We start from the raw sequence: 7,477 nt of genomic DNA, 5'->3' as shown, positions 1-7,477 counted from the left end.
CCTCATAGTTCTTATTAATAGAGGCATAGCACACTAGCTGTGACTAGTAGAGTGGTCCTAACTAACTTTGATGCCCAAAGTGCAAGGCCCATGGACGGTATCACATGTATTTCTTGTAACCACTTATAAGGTGGGAGGTATCAATCTAGATTTTATAGGTGATAAAACTGATGTCTGGAGAACTTGACATAACTTGTGGAAGGCCACAGATCTACTAAATGATAGTCTGTCAGGCTCCACAACTGATATTTTATCATATCATGCAGCTTCAGTAGTCCCTTGAAGAACTTGGGGGTTAGGGGCACTGACCTCCTGCACAGTCAAAAACCTGTGTCTAACTACAGTTGGTCCTCCATGTATGTGGATTCCCAACCACAAAGTTGACCCTTGAAACAACATGGATTTGAAATATATGGGTCTATTAAACTTTGGTCAACTGAAAAAAAAAAACTGTATATAATTGAACTAACGCAGTTCAAACCTGTGTTGTTCAAAGGTCAACTGTACTGAGTAAAAATGACCTCTATTGTACATTGAATTGTTGACCCCAATTTTCCACCTCTCCCTGTATCTACACTCTTTATAAATGAGTTTAAAGGAGTTCTCACTAGAGGCATAGTGTACTTCCATGTCTCTTGGCTTTGGACTCAACTTGTTTTGGCCAATTGATGTGGGTGGGCATCACTTTGTACCTGTTCTGAGCCTAAGCTTTAAGAGACATCACAATTTCTGACTGCTCTTTGGGGCTACTGTCATTGCCATGAGAAGAAGATGCCCTGGATAATCCACTGCAACCAAAGAGGATAAAAGTTCCTCCTAGAAAGTTCCTCCCCTTTATCCTGGTCCCCAGAATGAACATACGTGAAGTAGGTCTGAGCCCAACCTACAGCAAGGAATTAAGCTGAGATCAATTTGCAGATTGAAGCAGAGCAGCCAGCCAATCCTGGTCTAGAAGAATAAATTACTGTTTTAAGACACTGAAATGGTTGTGTGAGCAAGAATAAATTACTGTTTTAAGACATTGAGATGTTTGGCTGAAACAATCTCTTAGAACAGGGGTTCCCAACCCCTGGGCCACAGACCAGTACTGGTCGAGAGCCTGTTAGGAACCAGTCTGCACATCAGGAGGTAAGTGGCAGGCCAGTGGGCAAAGCTTCATCAGTATTTGCAGCCACTCCCCAGAGCTAGCATCACTGCCTCAGCTCTACCTCAGATCATCAGGCCATAGGAGAACCAGTTCTTGGTGCCAAAAAGATTGGGGACCTCTGTCTTAGAACATTCTTTAGCCACTATAGAAATATCATAGCCTTGTCCTGAAACTGGGATGAGAGATATCATTATTCTGCTTATAATTCTTTAACGACTCCTTATAGCTTTTATTATGCATATGTAAGGGTCTTGTTTTCTAATCCATTCAGCCACCCTATGTCTTTTGGTTGGCGCATTTAATTCACTTACATTTAAAGTGATTGTTGATAGTTATACAGTTATTGTCATTTTATTATTCATATTTATGTTTTTCCCTTGCCCCTTTTTTTCTTCTTAAAGAAGTCCCTTTAACATTTCTTGTAATCCTAATTTGGTGCTGATGAACTCCTTTAGCTTTTTCTTGTCTGGGAATCTCTTTATCTGTCATTCAATTCTGAATGATAGCTTTGCTTGGTAGAATAATCTTGGTTGTAGTTCCTTTCTTTTCATCATTTGGAATATTTTGTGCCAATCCTTCTGGCCTACAAAGTTTCTGTTGAGAAATCAGCTGACAGTCTTACAGTAGCTCCCTTATGGATAACTATTTTTTTCTTGCTTATTTTAAGATTCTCTCTTTGTCTTTAAACTTGACATTTTAATTATGATATGTCTCGGTGTGTTCATCTTGTTTGGTACTCTCAGTGCTTCCTGAATTTGTATGTCTATTTCCTTTGCCAGGTTAGGAAAGTTTTCCACCATTATTTATTCAAATGGGTTTTCAATTCTTTGGTCTCTCTCTTCTCCTTCTCCTTCTTCTTTTTTTACATGCCTACAGCACCTAGTATTCCTAGGTGGTCTCCCACCCAAGTACTAACCAGGTCCAACCCTGCTTAGCTTCTGAGATCAGATGAGATTGGGCATGTTCAAGGTGGCACGGCCATAGACCTCTCTTCTCTATCTTGAATACCTATGATGTGAAGGTTAATACACTTGATGCTGTCCCAGAGGCCCCTTCAACTGTCCTCATTTTGGGGGGATTCTTTTTTTTTTGCTGTTCAGATTATGTGTTTCCTGCTACCTTATCTTCTAAATCACTGATTCAGTTCTCTGCTTCATCTAATCTACTATTGATTCCTTCTGATGTATTCTTCATTTCAGATATTGTATTCTTCATTCCTGACCATTTTTAAAATATTTTCTACCTCCATTTCTATGTTTCCTACCTCTTCGTTGAATTTCTCACTGAGATCATTGAGCATCCTTATAATCAGTGTTTTGAACTCTGCACCTGGTAGATTGCTTGTCTCCTTTTGTTTAGTTCTTTTTATGGAGTTTTGTTCTGTTCTTCCATTTGGGACATGTGTCTTTGTCTCCTCATTTGGGCTACCTTCTTATGTTTGTTTCTGTGTATTAGGTAGAGCTACTATTTATCCCAGTCTTGGTAGGGCGGCCTTATATAGTAGGTGTCCTGTTTGGCCCAGGGGCACAATCTCCCTGGTCACTGAGCTGGGTAGTGCATATGTGTCCCTTGTGTGGATTGCATGTGCCCTCCTGCTGTAGTTGAGTCTTGACATCGCTGTTAGCATGTCAATGGGAGGGATTGATCCTCAGGCTGGTTGGATGTGAGGACTGTCTGTGACTACAGTGCAGGGGCTGACCCTACAGAGCAAGATTTACTTTAGTGGGGCTCTACTGCCTGCCAAGTCTGCCCTTTGGATGTGTTGTTTTGGAGGTAGTTTTTTGATGTTCTGGTGTGTTCTGAAGCTGTGTCACTGGGAGTGTTGGTTCTGGGGCCTCTTGGGAGGGGGTCTTGTGCAGGCCAACATCAGCCACTGCCTGTACCCTGCCTGGGGGCACTTGGTTTGAGCTACAAAGTGATCTGAAAATGGTTACCACTTGTGTTGGGCCTGGAGGTGCCTGAGGGAAGCTCAGCTGTGAACTAAGGCCAGCTGCCACTAATACTGGGCTTGGGACTGCTTAGCAAGTTACAGGGCATGCTGAGGCCAGATGCTGCTTGTTTGGGGTTTGTGAATCTTTGAGAGGTTCTAGAAATGTCTGCAGCATGAGCCAAGATAGGTCATTTTATGGAAAAACCACTGAAAGTGGCTTGGGTGGGCCTACAAGTTAGGTGCAGTATGGTCTCAGGGAATCACCAGGGCCAGGTGAACACTGTTAGCCAGGTCGATGGAGACTTAACTGTGGTGACTGTCTGAGCGTACATGCTGGGTGGAGGAGGGCTCAACAAAAGAACAATGGCTTCTGCCAGCATGTCTGTCTGGGAGAAAGTTGTCCCTCCGGCCCTCGTCCTGAAGCCAACAATTCAGTTCCTCTCCGTATGTCCCTGGCACCTTCTGAGCAGCTGCCCCAGTGCTGGAGCTCAGAGTGAGTAAGTCTGTCAGTAAGTAAATCCATGTGCAGGCCCTTTAAGAGGAATGCCTGGAACTCCAGCCATCCTTGTCTCACTCAGCTATAATCACCACTGGTTTTCACTGCCAGAAGATGTGAGGACTTCTCTTCCCAGGACTGGAACCCTGGGCTGGGGAATCTTGTGTGGGGACAGGACCCCTTGCTCCTCCAGGACAACCTCCACAGCTGAGATATCCGTCCTGATTTTTAACCACCATATATGGGTTTGGGACCAGCTCATTCCTAGTCTCTCCCTCTCCTACCAGTCTCTGCGTGGCTTCTTTTGTATATCCTTAAGTAGGACTTCTGTTTAGTTAGACTTCAGGTGGTTCTTAATAATGGTTGTTCTGTAGTTTAATTTTGATGCTGTCTTGGAGGAGGTGAGCACAGTGTTACCTACTCTACCATCTTGACCAGAGGCCGTGAATGAGACTTGGTTTTGATGCTCCTTTCTAATGGGGATGGAAGAGAATATACTTATTAGATTAATGGCAGCATACTATGTGTCTGACACCATGTTACGCTGCTTTAGCGAAAGTACCACATAGAGCAGCACCTTCAGTTGGGACCACTATTTGGTTGAATTTACAAAGTACACTCTCATACTCTAACTATATTTGATTTTTGAGGGGATCAGGATGGTAAATGGAAATATAATGGATACCACCACCTCTGCATCCTATAGATCTTTAAGTATCACTCTGACTTTACTGCACAATTTTTACATTATGATAATTGTGCCCACGTTTAATCACTGCTGCCTGATCTCTATTGCCACCTTGAGATTCTATCATTCCTCTTAGGGAGCTCAATTCTCTAACAGCTACCCCTCAGAGGGTAGCTACTTTTGAGCTTTTTGTGAGAGTAACTCTCTAATCAGTGCATGCTTGATTACTTTGGTAAACTGTTGGTTGTTGGGCTTTCTAGCTTTAAGTAATCTGTCTTGTGTATCTACCTCTCTGCACCTTTAATCCCTTCCTCTGCTGTCTGCCTTGGCAGTTCCAGCATTTGTACTTGTTTTAGTAAGGGGCACAACTTTCTAAAGATTCCCAAAGAGCTACCTTAACAACATATTAGCATCATCTCTTAAGGTTCTTGCCAGGTGTTAAATTCTATACTAGGGCAATTTCTACCACGTTGACAAACTCTCCTTTATTCATCTCTGTGTTCTACTCTCCTTTGTCCTGCACTTTTAGGAACAGTCCCATATTTTCTGAACTCCTGCTGGTATATTTTAGGAAGATCTTGCACCAATGTTGGTTTACAATCTCCTATTCCCTTACAAGGCCAAGCACAGCTCCAAACAGAATCCTGACATTTGCATAGCAGATCTTCCCAGATTGAGATTTTTACCTTTTTTGAAGATCAATGCAATGATTAAGGAGGATTATCAACTTTTTCTGCTCTCCTGTATAGGAGATGAAAGCCTCCTTTTTATGCTACCAAAGGAGCACTCTGGCTTTCACCTTTAGCTTTTGATTATGCATTAATCATTCTCAACCTCTGTCTATTGCCTTAGAACAGCTCTCAATTCCAGTGTTCTTATAATTGCTTCCACATTTTTCTAATGCTTCACACACTCTTTTTGTGGCAAAAATTAAGGAAGATATCAATGGATAAAGCAACCTACTACAAAGGAAATTCTGGAAGAGGGCTAAGAGCCGAGGGCTGATTGTCTGGCAGTAGTACTCCCAGGAGGTACAGAGGCATGAAGTGCTGTGGTATGGAAGAGGACTAAAGCAGTTTAGTATTGGAGTTAGAGCTGGAACCACAAAGTTATTATTATTAGAATCAGAACCCATGTCTTCTGAGAGTTAGTCTCATTGTTATTCTAGTGTAACAAGCAATCTCTGTTAAGTCAAATAAGGCAGCTAGATTCATTGCTCACTTCGGGGAAAAGCCATGTGCTCTCCTCTTCTAATTCCAGAAGAATCACCATCCCTGTCACAGGAACAGGGCAGAGAGGTACAGAATAGAGACCCTGGCAGGATACTCACAGCCCAGGCCTTATTCCAACACTTGGGGGATCTTTCAGCACCAGTTGTTAATGCTTCCTTGGTGTCCTTTTCTCTTCCAACTCTCACGCTCAAGGGTTTCCATAAAAGCCAGCCTTTCAGGGAGCTAAAAATGATGCCAATGACTAGTGATTGCTTCCTTCATCACCTCTCTCCTAAGAGGCAGAGGATGTGAGGAAACTCTAACTTCCATTTCAAGGACTGTCACCACTCACATTCCAGCAAATATTCAACTTTATTAAAAGATTTAATCCAACTTATCAATTTGTTTGGGGAGGTAAATTTTTTTCAATGTAAAAGTAATAACAATTATTTCTAGAAAACTTGGAAATTTCATACATAGAAAAAAATAACTACATTCATTCCATCACAGAAAGACAAGCACTGTTACATTTTGGTACATTTCATTCCTATTTTTTTATGACTTTGTTTTACACATTTATAATCACATAAAGCATTTTTTTATCTTTAGACTTTAATATTATAAAAGAAACATTTTCACTGCTTTAATCCTCGTGGATATAATATTAAGTGGAATATTACACAACAAGAATATATTGCCTATTTAATCACATCTTTTTCTTGGGGTAGATATATGATATATATGACAAGTAAATCATTGATAAGTTCTTGGAAGTTGCAACTTTAAGAGAAACAACATATAACTAAACCAATTTTTCCATAGATTTATTGATATAAATAAGAATTAAGTTCCTATGTCATATTTCTGGTCACAAAAACATCATCAAAACACTTCCAATATTAAACACTGAAATAAATGTGAACTCTACTTACATTTAAGAAAGATTAATAAAAACAAGTAAGAGAATTCTTTTCCAACCCGCTTATTCCAGCACCTCGGGGCTCTAGGGGGAACCCATGCAGACAGGATGCCCTTCCATTCCAGGACACACTTACACACATACCCATACCAGAGTGGGATAATGTACGCATGTCAATTCACTTCATATGTACATCTTTGGGATGAGAGAGGAAACCAGAGTCCCTAGAGAAAACCCATGCAGACAAGGAGAGAACATGCAAACTCTATAGGCAGTGGCCCTGCTGGGAACTGATTTCTCTTCCTCAACAAGATTATAATGAAATAACTTCGAAAAAAGATGTTATTCGAGGACCTGCTATATTTATATAATTAAAACACTGTAAAGATGGCCCCGTATTAATCTTTTAAATTTAAAATTAATATGTTGATATTTTCCATGTCATGAAAAATTATTTGTAAGCCTAATTTTTAATTGCTGCATGATATTTCACTATGTGGATGTACTGAACTTTAAGGATGACTATGGTATTATTTGTCATCTGATGAATACAGTGTTTTGCTATACTAAATTAATCTGCTGTATGTATCCTTACATTTCCTTAAATTAGATTTCAGGAAGTGCGTTACCAGGTAAAAGAGTACGACAAAGACTGCTAGCTGTTCAGGGAACCTATTGTCCCTTCTTACTGAGCACACAACAAAACAACAATTCCCAGCCCCCCAATCCTTGTAGTAAAGCCTGCTGAGATAGCCGAGTCCTAGCCAGAGGAATGTAAGCTACTTCCAGGCCTGTCCATAAGATATTACATGCATACTCCTCTGTACTGTTTCCACTTCTGTAGAATGGTCCTGGATATCTCCATTGAATCTGGCCAAGGGTCTATTAATTACCAGGTTCTTGAATGATTTTATAGAGCACCTCTCTCTTTCTTTTTTCTCACACACGTACACACATACCTGAGATCTGAGATATTACAGGAACATCACATGAACAAAAAATACACTTCTATTTTCTTTGAGCCATTATAATACATTTTTGGGTCAATGTTCCAGCAGTTAATGTTAACCCAATTAATACAAAAAT

The 7,477-nt window shown here is 40.7% G+C and overlaps 1 pseudogene; it reads right to left on the bottom strand.

Annotated features, from left to right (window-relative positions):
• Window positions 1-2,014: 2,014 nt before the first annotated feature.
• On the bottom strand, window positions 2,015-2,133 carry LOC120595750 (uncharacterized; annotated as a pseudogene).
• Between the last annotated feature and the right edge of the window lie 5,344 nt (window positions 2,134-7,477).

The sequence above is a fragment of the Pteropus medius genome, unplaced genomic scaffold, assembly GCF_902729225.1.
Source record: "Pteropus medius unplaced genomic scaffold, Ma_sr-lr_union100, whole genome shotgun sequence".
Taxonomy (NCBI): Eukaryota; Metazoa; Chordata; class Mammalia; order Chiroptera; family Pteropodidae; genus Pteropus; species Pteropus medius.
The sequence above is the reverse complement of the archived record's forward strand: the minus strand, read 5'-3'. Positions and strand labels throughout refer to the sequence as shown.